The sequence below is a fragment of the Petaurus breviceps genome, unplaced genomic scaffold (assembly GCF_028583685.1).
Source record: "Petaurus breviceps papuanus isolate PSGF00001 unplaced genomic scaffold, PetGlider_PUasm1.0 207, whole genome shotgun sequence".
Lineage (NCBI taxonomy): Eukaryota > Metazoa > Chordata > Mammalia > Diprotodontia > Petauridae > Petaurus > Petaurus breviceps.
This window is the reverse complement of record NW_027185850.1, coordinates 24,943,977-24,964,959: the sequence shown is the minus strand read 5'-3', so window position 1 is coordinate 24,964,959 and position 20,983 is coordinate 24,943,977. Positions and strand designations below refer to the sequence as shown.

The window sequence follows — 20,983 nt, the reverse complement described above, 5'->3', positions numbered from 1 at the left end:
CTTGCTCATGGGCTTGGGTGACTGGTCATGCACCCGATGATAATAGAAAAATTTGGAAGGAAAGAGAATTTGAGGGCAAAGATAACATGTAACAAATGAGCTGCTACTTTTTCTTTTTTTTAAGGGTAAATAGCCTGTTTTATTTACAAAGTAGCACAGTCATTGTCTTCTGCTTACTTTCTACTGTGTTTCCCTGATAATAAGACACTGTCTTATAATTTTTTTGGAAAGAAAAACACCAGAGGGCTTATTTTCAGGGGAGGGCTTATGTTGTCCTGCCTCAGCTCTCCTCTGCAGCACTGCTCTCAATGGTGCCAGCAAGCAAATCACTGGGGAAGAACAGGATGACGCGCTCACTGCTGCAGCTCTGATTGGATGCAGCTCGGAGCACGGCGTGCGTTTCACGGGAGGGGGGCGAAACGGTGCATACAGAGGGTACCGTAATGTAGCGTGTAGCGCAGGGGATCACCTTCACTACAGTAGCAATCTCAATAGGGCTTATTTTTGGGGGGAGGGCTTATTTTCGGGATAGGTCTTATTATCGGGGAAACATGGGTAGTAGTCAATTCCCCAGTTGAATTAAGGGACAAAAAACAAAACCAAATAGGAAATATTCCTCACGTCGAGTACTTAAATTATAAAGGATATTGCTATCACTTAGGATATTGCCCCCTCCTTCTCTCTTTCTCTGACACACACACACACACACACTGCACATGTGCATGCCCACAGAGCTTTGTTTTATTGCTGCCTTTTGTTTTTATATCTTAATTCTTCATCCTTCTGCACCCCCGTCCCCACCCTCCCAAGAGCACAGAAAAAATGTGAGCAAAACCAACGAAACCAGCAGCAGTGCCTGACATGTGCACCTTCTTCCACTTCTGTACAGTCCAAGGAAGGAAGTGTGTTGCCTCTTCCTGCTTCTGTATCCTTTCAGATTCCAGGTACCTCCTTAGCATATCCCGGTTACTCTTGGAGCATATACTGAGTTGTCTGTGGTCTCCATCAGATAGAAAGAGACCACTCTTCCTCCCAGCCTGTATAGACTCCAGGCTGTTGTTTTTATACTGTTTGCTCCTTGGCACAGCCCCTCTTTTACCAAGTGGAGGGACACTGCTACTCTTATTTGCAGCTGGCTCCTTCTTCTTCCTGGTGTTTGTCCTGCATCTGCATTTTACAACTAGGGCCCCTGTTTTTTAATGGAGCCAGATTTTTTTCTTAAACATTTTAAAAACAAACTAAGCAGAGAAAGACTTTTTAAAAATATATTTAGGTGTCAGTTTTCTTTGCAAGCAGCCAAACTGGCCCTGTGGTCTTCAACTAGTCAGTTCATAGGAAGGAATGTGGATTTTTAGCTCGTGGAGGCATTGTGAGTTTGTATGCATTGTATACTTTACATGAATCCTATGAATGGCATTCCAAGAAATAACAAGTTTTGGAAGCAAAATAAGGTCTTAAATGAACAATTTCAACATGTGATTCTGTGTAGTGCTGTTACTTTCATGTCATCTTTCATATGCAGACTGTTATACCATGTTGTAAATTTTAAAATACATTTTTAAAGTTTTTCATTGTTTGAAGATTTGCTATAGATTACAGTTCTTTATAAATAATACTAAACTGATTTTTTTATTTATTAAAAAGTTTTTAGAATACTTATTAATACCACACCCAGAAATAACTGGCCATGTAACCTTGAGCAAGTTACTTAACCCTGATTCCTTTAAAAAAAAAAAAAAGGAATACTTATTAATGAGTAAAGAGTATGAATAATGTTGGAAATATTTTAGAACAATATAGGAAATCAGCCAGTTCTTTCCCTTATATATTTTAAATGAATGAGTAAATAAATCATTTACTAAATGCTTTTATTATCAAAGTTCCAGGCTAAGTTTTGGGCATACAAATAGAAAAATAAAACAGTTCCTTCTCAAGGAGCTCATGTTCAAATGGGGATATAGTGTCAAAGCACATGTTAATGCTGCTTCAATGTTATCTCCATTGATTAAATGATATCCATTTCTGATGTTAAATCATTTAACTGTGGCAAAAACAATTTATCATTGTTATAGTATGTTGATTTATAAGGCTAACAAGCCATGCATTTATCATAGGTTTTTTTTTTTTTTTTTGGCTTTTTGGAGGGCAGTTGGAGTTAAGTAACTTGCCCAAGGTCACACGGCTAGGTGTTTTGTGTGTGTGTGTGTGTGTGTGTGTGTGTGTGTGTGTGTGTGTGTGTGTTAAGTGTCTGAGGCCGGATCTGAACTCAGGTCCTCCTGACTCTGGGGCCGGCACTCTACTCACTGCGCCACCTAGCCTCCCCATCATAGTTTTTTAACAAAGTTTTAATATAACCCTATCATAGAAAAAAAATTTACTGTTTATTATGATCATTTTTTAAGAACATATAGGTAAAATATTATGAAAAACAAATAACTCAGAAATTCCAGGATTCCCTAAAATTCTGATGTCTCATTCCTGAGTCCCAAAGATAATTGTCTTGGAAATTGGGAAACATTATCCAACCATTCTGGAGAACAATTTAGAATTCAGCGAAGAATAACTAAAATTCTCTATCCTTTGCTTCCAGAAATGTCACTTCTGAGCATAGCAAAGTAGATACCCATATATCATAGAAGAAGTAAGTAAATTATGGGGGATGTGTATAATGGAATAATATTGTGCCATAAGAAATAATGAATATGATGAATATAGAGAAACATGGAGCCAAGTAGAATCAGCTGCACCAATGTAAATGAAAGAACAATAGCAATAAAACCCAGTGGGGTCCCATGGAAGAGTTAGGAGAAGACATCCCTCTCTTTTTTTGAGGTGGGAAAAGCATGGATGTGAAACATTGCATGTAATATCAGACATTTTCAGTAGATTGGTTAGTTTTTCCAGAACTTTTAATTTTCTTCCTTTTTCCATTCTTTATTGAAAAGGCTTGGTATTTGGGGATTTGTTGGAAGAGATATAATAGGAAATATAAGTGATGTAAAAACAAAATATATGCCAATTTAAAATTGCTTCCGTATCTTTTGTTTGCAGACTATTGCAGTATGTTGTGAATTTTAAAATACATTTTTAAAAGTTTAAATTTATTTCTTTAAAAATTATCAGATTGCTACATAAGAGTCATTAGAAAAGATTTTCTCAAATTCCTTCTACTGACTACACAAAGTTAAAATTTTAAGAGCAGACTAATATTAATCTTAAATTCCAGTTTTCGGTAGTTAAACTGACAAGCATCTTAATGTCTTTTCCAGCTACATACATATACACACACTTCCTTGAAATCACAGAGACAATTTTGGATTTTTAATAGAGATTATTAAAGATGCCAAATCCTAAATATTTAAAGGGATATGAATATCTGATTTTTATTTTTGACTATGTACCTTGGAATTTCTTTAGTGAAAATCATGTTGCCTCAGTATTTCTTGTAGCCTCTTCTACCTATAACTCATTGAATTTCTTATTTTTCTCAATATTGAACTGCAGAAGAGCTTCTTTAAACTGACTATTTAACCTAATGTAATTTTAATTGAGGCCCTGATAGTTTCCTAGAATGGTGGTGTAGTAGCAGAAATTCAGCAAACTTCCTCTCCTCCACACCTATCACTACTCTGTGGTTCAGGCCCCAAAGGTTTTGTGGTCTCTGGCACCACTGACCTGGAGCCTACAAGTTCCTCTTTGATTAGGTTCTGGAGCATGTGAGGCTTTATAGAAGTCCTAGTTGAGGTCATAGCAGTTTATTTTAAAATATATTTTATATTTAACATTTTGAGAAACAAAATCTACAAAAATCATAAAATTAAAAAGAAAGGGTTTTGAAATCCATTATCCACATATTGTCTGTCTTTTGGTGCTTAGCACATTATGGGCACTGGATCAAGATATCTTCCATCCTAAGGTCTCTTTATCTGGAAGCCTCAACTATCATGAATTCATGCAAACATTTATTAACCACTGACTAGGGAGAGACACAGATAAAGAAGACATGGTCCCTACCTTCAAGGTAACAGTCTAATAGGGGGATATTAGACCTGTATACAGATACAGGTTTCTGCAGGTAGTGGAATATGGGAAATACATAAGAAAAATATGTAACTCTCTAAACTTTCTGAGGTGGGAGACAGTACTTCTGGATGAGAACATCAGGAAAGCAGCATAAGCATGGAGGTGCTGTTTGAGCTGGTCTGGGAAGGACAGGTAGGATTTCAGCAGGCCAAGACTGGGAAGAGGGTAGGCATTCTAGGCCTAGTCAGTGATGGGTATAAAGGCACAAAAGTGGGAAAGGAAGGGACATGTTCTGGGGACAGTAAACACCAGGTACATGGGAGCCAGTGAGAAATTCTTTTTTTGAGACAGATGACCCTCTATTGCTTATGCTCCTCGCCCTGCTGCTGATGGCTGTAGGAACTTAAACCAGTTCCCTTTCTGATCTGGGCTGGTTTGCCCCTTCTTAGGCAGTCTGGGGACTTCCTGCTGCTCACACTATTGGTGCTGATTTAGTGTGCTACCTTGGCTCAGCTCCCCACAGCTGTGAGCTCCCTGGCTTAAACAGTCCACCCAGGCAGGGATTATAGTCATGTACTGCCATGCCTGTCTGAGAAGTCTGCAAAGGTCAGATGGGGCATTGAATTCTTTTTAGAGTACATAAGCTCAATGAGGGCCTTGAACTCTCCCCATCAGTAAAGCACTTCTGCATGGACTTTGGGCCTTCACTTTGGCTTGCTCAGAGGCCTTTCTGCTTTCTTTTAGGCTTATGATAAACAGTCCTACATATGGCAAGAGGTCCTGAGGGCATCTCTGTTTTAATCATCAAAAAAATAGAATGTTTGGTATATGAGAAGGCTGGGAAATCTCCAGACTCATTTAGAAAGTTATGTTCATTCTAGGAATAGCATTTTAAGGAGGACATTGGCAAGTGAAAGAGTGTCCTGAGGAGGGTAACCAGGATGGTGAAGGGCCTTGAGTCCTTGACATGAAGATCAGTGAAAGGAACTGGGGATTTTTTTTTTTTTAACCAGAAGAGAAGACTCAGGAGGGGACATGATAGCTGTTTTCAAACATTTGAAAGTTCTCATGGGGAGGAGGAATTAGCCTCCTCTTACTTGGCTCTAGTGGGCAGGACCAGTAGCCATGGGAGTGGAGTTGCAGAGAGGTAAAATTTAGGCTTGATGTCAGGAAAGCCTTTCTAGCAGAGGGAACTAGCCTAAAGGAGGATGAACTGCCTCAAGAAGTAGTGGGCTCTTAAGCAAAGGCTGGACAACCACTTGTCAAGTATGTTATAGTGGGTTTTCCTTCATATGTGGATTGGACGAGTTGTCTGTGGAGGTCCCTTCCAGTTCTCAAATTCTGTTTGGCATCTTAGAAAATTTTCCATTAAGTGATTAAAATTTAAAATAAATTTTATTGTTTAAAGGAGTAAACTGTGACTCTCTGGAAAATCTACTCAATTAGAGCATTTCATACAATGCCAGGTAAATGAAGTGATGCTTATACTAAATCTGCCACTAACTGAACAGAAAAATAGGTCAAATAGACTCCTACCAAGCTGTTGAATTAGGTCAGAGAGGTCTCTGTGCAAACTGGTTGAAGGCAGTTTCCTAACTATTAGCATCACTTTATGAAAACCACTTTAAAATGATTTCCAAAACCCATCTTTCCCAAAGAGAATTGGGTTACATAAATCTATATTCACCAGGCTCAAAATCAACCACAGGTCCACCAGCTTACCTTTTCATTCATAATTCATATTGTTTCAAACTTAATGAACTCCTTCCTATTTGTTTCTGAAGAAAAGTAGCTATCTTCAGACAGATTTGCATAAAATTTGGGCATTACATAATTAGCAACTTCCTTAATAAATTATGAAGAAATATTGACCATGAGTACTTTTGTCACAAAAAGTCCTGTGAGGTAATTTGTGCAAATCTTAACCCTATATCCAGACAAAAACAATGAGGCTAAAGGTTTAAGCAAAATCTCCATTCACACATCTAGTAGGTGTTGTAGCCAAGAAGGGAATTCAAGTCTCAAAGTTCAGTTCTTTGAGAGAGAGAGAGTGTGTGTGTGATCACTTTCATTCCTAAATATTTCCCTCTCCCCTCAAGCCAACCCTTTTAACATAGAGTTTTTTTAAAAGGAAAAGGAAAAAGAAGCAGTTGAGCCAAAACATCTGTGTCAGGTCTGTATCAAGTATATTCAGTGACCAAACTTTCCATATATATATAAATGTAGCATGTGAACTATGACTTTTTATAGTTCCTCTGAATCACCCAGTCAGCTCATTCTTTTGCGTTTGGTGATTGCTTTAGTAGATCATTGATTCTGTTCAGCCCTTTTTGGTTCAGATTGAATTGGTCCCTTCTATACTTGATGAAACTTTTTCTTACTTACTGTGGCCAAAACCTTGCATGACTTAAAACAACTTACTAGCATTGCACCCTCTGCACATTTAGCTAAGCTGGCCTACAGGTAACAGGCATAGCATTCACTCCCTGAAGCTAGTTTGTAATCCAGGGTCACCTTCCTACAAAGATGAGTTACTAAAGGAGACTTTGCTTTGGTGGGCTAGGTCACTGGTGTCAAACTCAGATAGAAATGGGAGGCTCTAAACATATGTAAGGATCCGTGTGAACAGCATGTCGACTTAGAAAAACCACATATTAACACTTCTGTTTTTTATTTCCCAATTACATTTCAGTCTGGGTCCAGCAGGAGTGTTGTGCCCTGTGTTTGATACCTCTGACCTGGATTATGAAATAAATGAAACAGATCACTTTTCTTCTCTGGTGCTTTTCAAGTTGCTGGCCTCAGACACAAAAACTGTGTGACCATAGGCAAGTGGCCTGACTTCTTCCAACCTCACTCTCCTCATCTATGAAATGGGAATAATAAAAGTACCTACTTCTCAGGGTTGTCATGAGAATCAAATGAGAATGTGTTTTAAATGTTTTGAAAATCTTAAAGGCTGTATATAGATACCAGCTATTACTTAACCTTTTAATTAAAGGCTGTTAACAGTTCATTTCTTAAGATGACCAAAAAAACTATTTGGTATAAATGAGCTTGCAGAAATTGTTGACTTTTGGTTTGTTAATCAAGATTTAGTCTTTCCTTAAAATATTAATTAAAACCGGTCAGGTTGCAAAGTTGCACATTAAAAAAAAATAAAGACTGTCTTCCTTTAAAACTAGGCCCCTAGGGTATGATTGTTTTTTCCCAGGGACAGGATAAAAAAGTAGGTTACTACTTATGCATAAAAGTAATGCTTGATCTATCAGAAGGAGAAATTCTGCATGGAGTCGTCCTATCTCATACCCTCCATAAAATCTGAAAGTCAAATTCAGGAATTTGAATCAGCTTATGAGATGAACCTATGTTAGAAAAATCCCTGAATTTGTAGTTACTTGGGTTCAAATTCCATCTTTGCCTAACAATAATCGCTAGCATTTATGTTAAATTAAAGATTTGCAAAATACTTCAGATATCATCTCATTTGGTGCTTTGCTACTTAGGATTTGTGTTACTTTGGGCAAGTCACTGTAGCCAAGCCTCAGCTGTCTTGTCTCAGATTGAGGGAAGGGGTGGTCCTTTACTTCCCTAAGAGCCTGTCAGTCACTCAACAAAGAAACTGGCCCTGTTCTTACAGATCTTGCGTGCACGTGCCTGTGCCCGTGCGCACACACATTCCGGAGTGTGAGGTAGTTGGGAGCATTAGGAAATTCCTGGAAGAGGAGGACAGCATCAAGATTCTAAGCAGGGAGAGGGCTTTCCAGGCTTGGGGGACAGGCTGTCCAAAGCCTGGGATATGAAAGGCATGTTGTGTGAGAGACAGCAAGTAGGCCAGGTTCACTGGAAGAAGAGATTGTGAAGAGGAGTAATGTGTAATAAGGCTGGAAAGAAGATGGGAGCCAGATTATGTGTCAAACAGCAGTTGTTTGTATTGTCAAATATAATGGGATCTTCTAGATGCTTTTGAGCCAGAGAGTGATGTGGTCAGACCTGTGGTTGAGGATTATCTCACACTAGTAGCTATGTGGAGTATGGAGTCAAGGAGACCAACCTGGAGGATCTTGCAAGAGTCCAGGCTGGACTAGGCACTGTAGCTGGTGAGTGGCGAGGACACATATGCTAAAGATAGAGAAGAATTAGCTTATCGAATGACAGATAACCTGCTAAAAAGGGAAATCATTTCTCCATTTCACTGCTTAACCCCTCCATGCCACAAAGTTTATATTATAAAGTGGTCCTTCGGTGTGTTGAGCATAGTGCTTGCACATAGTAAACATTTACCAAATGCTTGTTGACAGTTTAGTTTCACTGATAGGAATAAAAACAAATGACAGTTCATTCCACTCTACTTTGCTTCTCCAGACCTCATGAACTTTCAGCAGAATGAGGTACCTGGCACTGTAAGAAAGTCACCTTTCTGTAACTCCCCTCCTCTCAGCCATTTCTGCTCTACCTCAGTGTTGCCAAGAGGGTATCAGCTTCCTTTGTTTCTTAGGAATTGCCAATCCCGTTGAAATATCTATTAAGTGCCTCCCAGATGCCAAGGCATTGTCCTTAACACTCTAGCTAGGCTCTCCCTTTGAAGAGGCTACAGTGTAATAGAGGGAAGTATATAAGGGAAAATAAGAGAATTTTAGGTTCACTTTTGGGGGTAGGTAAGCAGGAATCAGGAATTACACTGGTAGTGAGTGGTACCTGGGTTAGGGCATGAAAGGAGAGAAGTAGTGTCCTTTCATAGGTAACTTGAAATGAGTCGTATCCTTATCTTTCAGGCTGGCAGGCAGCATGATATCATGGAAAGAACTTTGCTCTTTGAAGGCAGTAATTCCCAGTTCAAACCCTACCCCTGACCCTTAATAGCTAGGTGACCAGAGCAAGACACTCTGAGCCTTGGTGCCCTCATTTGTAAAATAGGGACAATAACACTTCTACTTAATAATAACACAGGCTTGTAATGAGAATATTTTGTAAACTTTAAAGCTATAGAGAAATGTGAATTATTTTTAGTCTTGTCAGTCTTAAATTTCATCAGTATGTGCTTATCTAAGAACAGAGTTTTTTATACTCTTAAATACATTGACAAACTCTTCTGTATGGAAAGAATGCTAGGCCTGGAGAAAATCTTGCCTAACATTTTGATACAGTGTGACCATAGGTAAGTCACTTAACTTCTGAGCCTCAGTTTTTCTGTGTATAAAATGGTGATAATCCAAATGAGATACTTCATTATGTACTATGTAAACTTGCACTAGTGTATTGGGTTTTCTTTTTAGTGGGACCGCAGTGACATTCCAGTGTCAAATTTCATTTATTAAAACATTTATAAGCACCTGTCACAGTTTTGTTAGGGGCTATTTTGATCAGACAACATCTGTCTTCTATTTAGTTCTGGGTGCCAAATATTTGGAAAAACATCATAAAGCTGGACAAGGTCCAATGGAAGGCAGCCAAGGATGGTAAAGGGCAGCATGGTGCAGAGGGAAGAACACTAACAAGAGAATAAGAGGACCCAGCTTCCAGTCCTCCCTCTCTGCCTCTTATAGCTTATATGACCTTGGGCAAAGAACTTCACCTTTCCGTAGCTCATTTTTCTCATCAGTAGCCCCCCCACCAGGCCCTGTTCCTAAATGCTGTCTGTAGAAGACAGCGTCTGTTCTCAAGGAGCTCACTGCTTCATGGGGAACAGCATGCAAACAATTATGTACAAATAAGCAGATTACTTGTAACAGCCCTTCTAGTTGTAGATCTGTGGTCCTCTCCTTAGTCTAGAAACAAAGACAGGGTGAAATGATATCTGTCTTCAGATGTGTGAAGGTCTATCACAAGCAAGAATCAGTTCATGTCAGCGAGGAGTATTTATTAAGTAAACAAGCCTACTATGTGCTGGGAAAGGGAACAAGCATTTATTAAATGCTTACTATGTGCTAGGCTCTGTGCTAAGTGCTTTACAAATATTATCTCATTTAGCTAACTGAGGTAATATTTGCTAGTGATTAGATTGCCAACCCTGGAGTCAAGAAGTCTCATCTCCCTGAGTTCAGATATGGCTTTAGTTATAACTGTATGATCCTGGACAAGTCACTTAACCCGTTAGCCTCAGTTTCTCGCCTTTAAAATGAGCTGGAGAAGAAAATGGTAAACCATTTCAGTATCTTTGCCAAGAAAACCCCAAATGGGATCACGGAGAGCTGGACATGACTTAAACAACAACAAAAAATGTTTTGTTTAGCCTCAGAGGGCAGAACTAGAAGCAGTAGGTAAAAGTTGCAAAGGGGCAAATTTAGGTTTGACCTAAGGGAAAGCTTTCTTCCAATGAGAGCTGTCCAAATGATGGATGAACTTCCACTGCCAAGAGGTGGTGAGAGCCACCCCTTTCACTAGAAGTCTTCAAGCAATGACTAGGTGGTCAAAATTGGCAGTGTATTAGAAATACTTCTTCAGGCCCTGGAGGACTAGAGCTGCACTGAGGTCACACCCATTCCACGTTCTGTGAATGCCAGAAGTCTCCAGCTTTGTGAACAGTTTACTAGGGGGCCTTCTAGAAGTCTGTTACAACATTTAACATCCTGTTGACCTTTAAGGCTGATTTAACTTGTCTCATAAAGATCTTCAGACTCTGAGTAGATGCTTTTCAACTTGGCAAAACACCACCTGTTCAGGTTTTGTGTCTCCTTTGACTGAGAAGTCTCAGGATCTGGGGGAGGGGAAGTGTCAGGGCAGCTCAAAGCAGCTGGAGCTAGAGCCTAGGAAACACATGAGGAAAAAGGTTACCTTAACCTAATGGAAGGTCTCCTGCCCTCCCCACTACCACCTCAGCTTCTTATTGTTCTACTCATGTGAAATCTTGTTACCAGGGTTAATAATAGGTTTCTAGCATCAACCACATACACATCTAGACAACCCAATCCAACAGAATTGCAAATCTCAGAGTTAGAAGGATCTCAGAAGCACCCTGGACCAAACCCCTATTACTGCAGGGGCACTGGAATGAGGGGTGAAGGCTGGAGCTGTTTGGCTGATCCTTGGAAAGAGAGCTAGAGGGGCGGCTAGGTGGTGCAGTGAATAGAGCAATGGCCCTGGAGTCAGGAGGACCTGAGTTCAAACCCGGCCTTAGACACTTAACACACACATAAACTAGCCGTGTGACCTTGGGCAAGTCACTTAACCCCAATTACCCAAATTTTTCCCTCCAAAAAAAAGCACACACAAAAAAAAGAGGGAGCTAGAACATGAGTTCCTTGGGTTGTCTGGAGGTGGCTCTGGGTCTTGCATGGCTGGAGTTGGCTGGGGCTTCCCCAAGATGCCATGAGTGTCTGAAATGAAACCCCATCATGCTGCTTCATAAATTCAGTACCACACACATAGAATTGAATTTAAAAATTTCTCTTTGCTGTTGTCTTGTCTTCCTGAGGTCACTAGAGTATCATATAACCTGAGAACCAGATGTTTTTTCTACAGAATCAGTGGGATCCACTCCCCATTACGTATCATGGGACTCCCCTTTGATTTCTTTTGGGGGGGGCATTAAATGCATTTTATTTTATACAACCTACATGACACGTTGTTTGTTCCTTTTTTTTAAACAATACCTCCACTCTAAATATATCAAGGTCAAAAATAAATGAATAAAGCTCAAGATGACATCAGTCCAAGTTTGTCCAAGTCCTGGTGTTGTGTAGATGACAAAAAGCAGCAGCCAGTTATGATGACAGGTAATTCAAAGTAATCAACTGAATTTGTTAACATTTCTCCATTTCTAAACCACCCTTAAAGAAAATCATATCCTCGCAGAACTCAAGTCCAAGAGAGCTACCACGTCATCTGGATTCATGTTTTCACCTATGAAGTACTAATAGTTTTAAAAATTAGCAAGGATGTATTTGATCTGTTCTTCAGCTCTCATCATAAAAAAATCTGGCTTGTGTTCTTCAAGTCTGACTTTGATTGATTTCATATAGTCTTTGATACACTTTTTGTGGGATTCTTTTGTGAAACTAGTTTCTGGTAGATGATAGTTTTTATTACTATGTTGACTCCAGTGATTACAGTGGCATCTGTTCCTTCACCCTCAGGACCTACAGCAGAGGCATTTCTACCAATGAGTGAATCATCAGTGGTACCCTGTGTCCTACTGACCATCTTCCCCTCCACCTCTAGGCGCAGCCCTTTTAGGATATCTTGGATCTTATAAATGTCAGAGAACATCATGACTGATGAGGTCCTGGTAGATGGTGGTGGAAGGAGAGAGGTTGTGACAGCAGCACTAGTGCTGTGGGGGGCCCAGAGCTCAATGTGAACACAATGCTACCAGAGCAGTGCTCGGCGGGATAGGGGGGAACAGGTGGAAAAGGTGCCCTTTGATTTTTATGTTTTGCAGTGAAGTGTTACATCATCTTATTCTGTAACTGGATATAAAATGTGATGGGATGGCCTTTGATTTACATGTGGTTTAAGACTGATTTTCAGAGAAGATACCTGGCTGTGTTGGTAGGGAGAGTTTGATGAAATCATAGGACTAGTCCTTATCCCAGTCTCTGATTTGAAGAAAAACCCACATTACAGATACAAGCCACTAACTCAGCTTCCTTGGTTGTATTTTCCATATGATGTCTCTACAATTGCATTTGGAAGATCCCTCTCAAAGATTTTCGTCACCATGGTGCCCAGGAGGCCCTGAAATAATGTAGGGAAGGCAGACAGTTCCTGGCATTAGGCAGGCCTACTGACTGTCTACATAACATTGGATTCAGCCTTCCTGGGTCTGTTTCATTCTTAGTAAAATAAAGAGATTGGACTAACATCCCTTCCAATTCCCAACCCATAACCATAATTTAAGTTTTCCTGCTCAGTCATTACGTAACAGGATATGAAAATAGGGAGAAAAAGCATTTTGCTGCCTGGAGGCATGACAATCTTCTTGTTATCTTGTCAGATCACAGCCTTTTTATTGTTTTTTTCCATCAAACTATATTTACAGGAAGTCCAATGGAATTATAATTCTGCTCTTAATGTTCATTTAACATTAATGTTTGCTTACTCATTTGCTTGTGGTTTATTTTGTTTATTAAGTACTCTTTATGTTTCGGGTATTGTCCTTGCTTTCAGTTTCCCTCTGCATCTAGTTCTTGTAATTAAAAAAACAACCACCACAAACTGAGTCCTTTCTTCCTTTGCTATGTTAGGGCCTCTTCCAGAGGATCTGGTAAATGTGCTGTTGATTTGGTATACAGGAGAAAAAAGCGATACTGTTGTTAAAAATAAAATTTCAGTGACTCCTTAATGTGTCTCTGACAAAATAGAAACTCTTTTGTTAGACCTTTAAAGCCATTCTCAGAAAGCCTACATTTCCAGGCTTATCCTACTTAACACTGTTCCTTCACACACTATATTCCAGTTGGATCAGGCAATTTGACATTTCTCATAAACATCATTCTGTTTCTGTGTCTGTGCTTTTTGCATAGACTAAGTCTAGTCAGTGAGCATTTATTGAGCACTTATACTGTGTGTCAAGTGATAAGGAGACAGAACGGAAAAAGATGGTCAATGCCTGCTTTCGGAGCTCTAGTCTAATGGGGGAGATGGTGTGCAAACAAGTGGGCCCCAAATATAGAGAAAGAAGGAAGGCATGAGAACTTAGAGAGTAGGGACAGTCTCCCAAAAGGTAGGGTTTTAGCTGGGACACAAGGAAGGAGAGAAGGGATAGCCAAGCAGTTGAAATGCCTAGAGTCTGGAGATAGAATGACGTTTTGTGAAAAAGCAGGAAGGCTGGTGTCACTGGATCACCAGCTATAGGGTGGGTCAGTCGGGAAACATTTAAGCACCCACTATGTGCCAGGTACTGTGCTGAATTCTGGGGATACAAATCAGACAGAATAGTTGGGTAAGCAAGATGTTAGAAAACAGGAAAGGGGGTGGGCTCCTTGGAAAGGTAGGGAGTTTTTCCTCATGGAAGGACTCAAAGCAAAGATTGGGTGACCAGTTATCCAGTTTGCTATAGAGGATATTCCATTTTGGGTATTGAAGTAAATGGCCACTGTTTCTCATTCTGCCTATGAAATTCTGTAATTCTATGAAGTGTTTATAGAGGGAAAAGTTGGTATAATGGAAAGAATATTGACTTTGGAGATAGGACCTTGGTATTTGCTTTGGGTATGTCCCTAACTGGTTAATCTTAGGAAGGTTATTTAACTTATGTGGACTTTAGTGTCGTCATCATCAGTAAATTGTGGTGGTAAAACTAGAGAGTATCTTATATCTCCTAGCCTATATTTAGTGCGTTTAGAATGGTTTTGGTTTACAAGCATTTAGCTTTACAATTTTTCAGGAGCAGATGTCTCCCATAAAGTACACCTGTATGTATACTTGCATATGTGCCTGTTTCTGAACCTTAAGAAAATGTAATTTTGGGGTCAGCTAGGTGGCTCAGTGAATAGAGCATGGACCCTGGAGTCAGGAGGACCTGAGTTCAAATCTGGCCTCCGACACTTAACACTTACTAGCTGTGTGATCTTGGGCAAGTCGCTTAACCCCAATTGCCCTTACACATACAAAAGCAACAAGAAAAAAAAAGTCTCTTTGGGGGCGGCTAGGTGGCTCAGAGAGTAGAGCACCGGCCCTGGAGTCAGGAGGACCTGAGTTCAAATCCGGCCTCAGACACTTAACACAAAAACTAGCCGTGTGACTGTGGGCAAGTCACTTAACCCCAATTGCCCTCCAAAAAGAAAAAAAAGAAAGTGTAATTTTGGCATTCATTCTAAGCAACTCAGTCTCTTGTCCCAGCCACATCTTCACTAGAAAATAATTGACTAACTTGTAATATTTTCTGGCTTCTAGAGATACTTGACAGGTGTAGTCTAATAATGGTATAGAATCTGACCCATGAGTGGGACCTGAGAGACAAATCATTCTTTCCTTACTTCACCTTGAAGGATTTTACTTAGTTCACCTTGAAGGATGTCAGGATGTAACTGAGATTCGGTGGAGGTGACTTAGCCCCGAGAGTGTTAGAAAAAAAGCCAGTAGGACCCAGTCTCCTCCCACGAAGTCCATCAGCCCTAGGTTTGACGCAGACTCCTTCCACGTTCTTGTCCTATGTAATTCAGTTTCCATCAGCTTTCTTCTGGTGTGTTGTTGCTCTTTGGGATGCTGGAGAAAATGGCAGCCTGAAATATGAGTTAGCATCTTAAAACTTTTATTTTAAGCCCTGAAAATCTTACCATATTCTTGGTCAGAATCAGCATGGTGTAGTGGAGAAGAGCACTGAATTGAAGGAATGGGCACTGGGCTCAAATCTTCTCACTGACAACTGTAAACTCTGACTTGGGGTAAGTTATTCTTAACTCTTGTTTGAACCTCAGTTTATGTCTTTGTTTATAAAAGTGGGATAATCATACCTGCAGGGTGCTACTTTGGGTTGTTGTAAAGTGCTTGCAAACCTTTGTGAACTCTGCAAGTGCTGTTCTGATGCACCGTTGCAAAAAGATTGGTGGCAAGAGCCTTGGACTGAAGAGTCTGGGTGGGGCTTAGCTTTGAATCCTGGCTCTCATACATATGACCTTGGCCAAGTCTCTTCTCCTCTCTGGGCCTTACTTAGTTTTCTCATCCGTAAAGTGAGGGCAGGTTGGACTAGCTCTCTCAGATCTCTTCCAGCTTTCAGTCTATGGCTCTGTGTCAGCTGAATCTGAGTTAAAGGAGTATGGACATTTTGTTTTTCTCAAAACAGATCTGAAACACTGGCACTTCTTTTGACTTGGCCTTTTACCAGGCTTAGTCATCTAGAAGAGCCAACATGCTTTAGTGGAAAGAAGACTGAATTTGGGATTATATGCGAATTTGAGTCCTTGCCCTGCTGTCCTTTTGAGTCCTCTTCAGTAAAATGGGGCCATGTTTCTATTACCCACTACACTTCAAGGTTGTTGGTGAGGAAAACTATAAAATGCTGTGGAAATAAACCATTTAGAAAACAGCTCACTAAGTTCTGCTCTTTGAGGAGAAACCTAGACCCAGGGCTGCTGCCTGTGATTGTTCCCAGAGGGATTTACCTGTTCCTGAAGAACACAAGGCTGGCAGGCAAGGGGTAACTTTGGCACCAGAGAAATTCTCTTAGAATAAATTCCCTTCTATTGACAAGAATCTTTTCTTATTCCCAAGCCCAGAGATTGTCATAAGAAATTTGTTTCACCAAATGTTTATGTTTAAGCTGAGGCAAAGTTTTTTTTCTCCCACTCAAAAATAACTCCTCATGTTAAGCAACTGAATTAATAAGCATTTATTGGACACCTACTGTGTTATAGGTGCAGGAAAAATATGCAAAAATGAGATAGCTACAGCCTTAAAAAGAGCTTACATCTTACTGGGGGAAAATAGCCCATTTATCTGGAAAAAAAAAAAGAAGATAAACACATACATGTATCATATACAGTAAGTATAAAGTAATTTTAAGGTGTAGGGGAGAGTATTATTAATGGGAAAAATCAGGAAAGAGCACATGTGGACCAAGTTTTGAAGGCAGCTAGGCATGATTCAACAAAGAGGTGTGATAAGGAGAGTTAAACTGACTGAGTCAGCTTCCAAAGGGATACTAGTTCATTTTTTAAAAAAGAAAATATTAATATGTCCTAAGAATCTGTGTTTGAAAGATTGTGAAAATTTTTTAACATTTTAAAAAAATGTACTTTTTGGCATTAGGTTAGTAAGTTAATTGTGTTCATTTAGGCTTTGTTTAATCTCTGAAGACTTCAGAGCTTATTAGCAGGTGAAGGAATGTTTTTCCTGGAAGCTGCTTGTCTGACTTTCCCTGTTATATAACAAATCATCTGCTGTGGATCTCTCTAAGCTCTTTGGAAAAGATGATACATGCTACAGGCCTGGTCTCTGTTGGAAGGGGATTTCTGCTGAGGGGGCTGCCAATGCAAGGTCCTGGCTTTTGATTTCATTACCCAGCAACATGTCTGAATTTATGTCATGATATATATGATATTTGTATCATGATATATACCGTGATATTTATATCATTGTCAGATCTACAGAGTTGGGTTCAATAAGGGTAATATAATTAGTTTTAAGGGACTGGGTAAGCTGGAACACCAGTCTCTGAGCCCTCAGGTAGGATCGCAACAGGCCCTGGCCTGGTCCTAACACTACAGCGTTTGTGTGGCCAGGGCACATTACAGCGTCGTAAAATTCAGATCTGGAAGAATTTTAGAAGTCATCTACTCCAGCCTTATGTTTTTTTGTCATCTGCTTGAGTCTCAGTCCTCTCATCTGTGAAATGGGTTTGATAATGGCTGTGCCACCTATTTCATGAGGTTGTGGGTTGTGAGGACAGCACTCCCTTTATAAATGTGAACTGTTTGTCTTCTCAGGTCAGTCATTGAAGATAATCACTGATATGGAAAGTACAATTTTCTGGTGTTTTTGCTGTGCTTTGAACATTTAGTGCCCTTAAGGTCAGTGCCTGTTTCAGAACATTAGCTTTAGTGAGTTTTGTAGATGTCAGTTATAAATTACTGTGGTAGAGATGGTTGTTTTTTTTTTTTTGTCATTTCTACAAGTACTTTTTCTGTAAGTTTTCATATCAGGGTTTATTGCTTAATAATTATCAGGACATTGTCAGAGTTGACTATTTTGGATTAAAAGACTGACTGCAGCAAGTTGATAAGAGGCTACTTTTTGGCAGGCAGCTTTAGCTGATGACTGATCTCTCAAGAAATTCTAGGCCAAAACTGTTTGGTTTATGTACTTGAGTCATGACGTATATGGGATCTGATGTCCTTTAGCAACCAGCCAATCAGGTTCTGCAAGTGTTGACTCTTGTTTTCTTAGCCTGGTGCCTTCTCTCTTTTTAATTGAAGGGCTATTGTCAATAGACATTCCTGGATCATCAGAAATCTGTTGTATTTTAAATTTTATTGATGCTTTTCCTTTTAATTTAGCCATTTTTTATTATGTCCCACTGGCTCCTCTCTCCCAAATTGCTGAGTCTTTTGTTGTAATAGTTGAGCAAAACCAAATAACACAGCAACAATATCTGACAGTACATAGTATATACAATATTCTGCACCTATACACCCCACCTTTTCAAGGGAAAAAAGAAAGATCTGTTTCCCCCTCTCTTCTCTGGGACCAAGATGGATCGTAAAAATTGCACAGTGTGGTTAGACTTTGTTTTAATGTTCTTTACATTAGCTTTTGTAGTCATTACATATATTTTCCTTTTTCTGCATCATTTTCTACAAACCTTGCCATATTTTTCTCAATTCTTCATGTTTGTCATTTCTTTGGGCACTGTAATATTCCATTATAATTCATATACCACAGTGTGTTTAGCCACTCCCCGATTAATGGGCAACAGTTTTGTTTCTAGATGTTTGCTATTACAAAAAGTGTTGCTATGAATATTTTGGCATATAAATAAGCCTAGTTATTTAGGTTTCATACCTTCAAGTCAAAAGGTATGAATAATTTAGTCACTTTTTTCCACATAATTCTAGTTCACAATTCTGCCAGCAGCATATTAACATCTGCCTTCTTGCCCCTTCAGCATTAACTGTTTCTGTCTCTTGCTATTTTCATGAATTTGATTTCCCTGAGGCAAAACCTCACTGTTATTTTAATTTTCATTTTTCTCTCTACTCATTTGGGGAACAGCTTTCATATGATTGGATCATTTGTAGTTCTTTTGAAAACTCTGTTCACATCCTTTGCTTATTAGAAATGAATGGCCCTTGGCAGCTTATATACCTGTAGATCTTAGATGTCAGACTTTTATGATAACTATCTGCATTGATTTTGTTTGTACAAAACATTTTTTAATTTAAATTAGTAGAAATTGCCTCTTATCTCTTATGTGTTCACCTCTATTCATTGCTTAATTTAAAAGTTCCCCTCTAGCCATAGTTGTAGAAAGTATACCTCCTTCTGTTTTTCTCTAATTTTTCTATGATGTGATCTTTTATGTTTAGATTTTACATCCAATTGGATAAGATCTGTTTAGAGAAGAAAAAAATATTGAAATAAGGTTAACAAAATAATTTATCACTTCTTGTTAAACTCTGTAAACTCTTCTTAATTTTCTAAATTAAAAACAAAATACACCTTTCACTTTTAAAAGTAACCACTCAGTCACTCTTCACAGTCCCACATCCAATACAGCTTCCACCCCACCACCTTTTCTGAAACTGCCACCTCCAAGGACTCTAGGAATCTCTTACTTGACAAATCCAGTTGTTTTCCCCCCTTCTTCTTTTGACTGTCGTGCAGCATTAACATTGTTGAAGACTCCTTACTCTGGAAACTTTCCCCTTCCTTAGCTTCTGTGACACTGCTCGCTCCTGGAGCTCTCTTGTACAGGGTCATACATGTATTAAGTGTCAGGACTGGGGTTTAAACCTGGGTTCTCTTGTCTCCAAATCTAGTAGACTGGATAAGCACACCAGGTATTTTCACACCAAGGTCACCCTCCTCTTCTCAGTCACTAATGTTCTTTCCTGACATTTTTTTTTAGGACAAAGGACTGACTAGCCATGCCTTCCTCATCTTGTACTTGTCAAGCTGATTTTTATGAACCCAAATGTAAGACCATTTATCTCTTAAATTTTACCTCATTAGGATTCTCTTTAGTGTCTTAGCCTGTAAAGATTTTTCTGAATCCTGTCTTTGTCTTTGACTATCCATCCCAGCTTGTGTCATTTGAAAATTTAATAAGCATGCCTTCTGTGCCTTTATGCCAAGTCTGATAAAAATGTTAATGTAAGGCCAAACAGATCCCTGGGGCATTTCATTGGAGACCTCTTCCAGATTGATTGTGGACGTTAATGATCTCTTTAGTTTCAACCATTCAGCCATTTCCAGATTCCTCTATATACTATGGTCTAGCCCACATCTTTTCCACAAAAAAAGAGTATAAGATACTTTATTAAAGATTTGCTGAAATCAAGTAATCTATATCTATAGCATTCCATTAATCTTCCAATCAGACCTTAATTTCTTTTTTGACAAAGTTCCTAGACTAGAATGACCTGTTCGTGATTAAGACATTGTAGCCCTTTCTTAGCACCATTTCCTTTTCTAAATGTTTACTTTTTAGAAGTCATCTACTCTAACCATTTCTTTAATATCATGTTCTACTGGGTGCAGCTAGGTGGCGCAGTGAATAGAGCACTGGCCCTGGAGTCAGGAGAACCTGAGTTCAAATTTGGCCTCAGACACTTAACACTAGTCATGTGATCTTGGGCAGGTCACTTAACCCCAACTGCCCCTACAAAAAGCAAACCAAAAAAAAGAAATATTATGTTCTACAATTTTGCCAGGTATTTATGTCAAGCTCCCTGGCCTATAGTTTGTACTCTCTCTTCCTGCTTTTCTTCCTCTCTTCCTCCCCCCCCCCTTCTCTTTTTCCTCTCCTCTTCTCCCCCTTTCCTCTCCCTCCTTTCCTGAAGTACCTCCTTTTCTCTTCAATCTTGCAAAGATTACTAATAGTCCCTCCACAATTATATCTGCTAGGTTTTTTTTTTTTAATTTTAAAAAAGAAAAAAATTTTTCCTCATTGTGGGACACCCTAAGACATGATAAGGAATTCCAGTTTTGTGAGGGACATGAGTTAATTCTACAACAAAGCCCTTATTATCATTAGTTAAGTTACACACATAATTCAGCATCACTGGAATGGACTCAATCTCTGCCTGATGAGCTCTTGATGTTTATCTCCTACTTCAAGTGCAACCTGTCCATAATACTGATCCTTCTAACCCATTTTCCTCCTTTCCTGAAGTTAGAAGTTACACCGGGTTGGCCAGGTGGCTCAGCGAGTAAGAGCACTGGCTCCAGTGTCGGGATTACCTGGGGATCAAACCCGGGCTCACATACTTAGCACCACACCCAGAAATAACTGGCTGTGTAACCTTGAGCAAGGTACTTTACCCCGATTGCTTTAAAAAAAAAAGTTACACCTACCTCA

At 39.4% G+C, this 20,983-nt stretch overlaps 1 protein-coding gene and 1 pseudogene across 2 annotated transcripts in view; one reads left to right on the top strand and one right to left on the bottom strand.

The window, feature by feature from the left end:
• The window catches only part of LOC138164994 (RING finger protein 11), a 78,353-nt gene that overhangs the window by 30,161 nt on the left and 27,209 nt on the right, over window positions 1-20,983 (top strand). The window lies entirely within an intron of this gene.
• On the bottom strand, window positions 11,665-16,419 carry LOC138164992 (translationally-controlled tumor protein homolog pseudogene; annotated as a pseudogene).